Source organism: Nuphar pumila, chromosome 4 (assembly GCF_984573655.1).
Source record: "Nuphar pumila chromosome 4, dmNupPumi1.hap1.1, whole genome shotgun sequence".
Lineage (NCBI taxonomy): Eukaryota > Viridiplantae > Streptophyta > Magnoliopsida > Nymphaeales > Nymphaeaceae > Nuphar > Nuphar pumila.
Genome location: NC_143252.1, coordinates 6,272,324 through 6,272,937, shown reverse-complemented (window position 1 = coordinate 6,272,937; position 614 = coordinate 6,272,324).

Here is a 614-nt window from a genome sequence, read left to right as displayed (position 1 = left end):
TTCATGACGGCAAATTGTGAATAAGGGCAAAATCGTCAGCGAAAAATATGCGGCTTAGGCGGCACCGAATCACGAAGGGAGCTCCGAGTCTACCGACGAGCCGGAGACACGATGGTGAGATATATACGTCACAAGGATACGGCCACAGACTGGGACTCGATACGAGTCCCTAGGCACAAATATGATTTTTTTTTTAAATTAAGACACATTGTCAGAAAAATCGCTGAATGGACGTTCACGTGGTCTGCGCCTTCTTAGAAACACCTATGTTATCTAAATTGACCGATCGCTTCAGTGCATGTCACCTTGTGTTGGGACTAAGAGTTGGCAATCGGGTCGGGTTGGTGGGTCAGAATACCTTAACACGACCTATTTATTAAACGGGTCGGATGTGGCAAACACGAACATGACCCATTTATTAAACAGGTAACCCGACACGACACGGTTAACCCGTTTAATAAATGGATCGGGTCAACATGATACGATTATATCTCTCTGTTAAAAAATGAAGAGAAGGCTATTTTAAGTAAGAAGAAATTAAAAATGGTTATACTTTTAGCTTAATTTGATGTTAACAAAAATTAACGCTTTTTTTAGATGAGAACATTTAATGC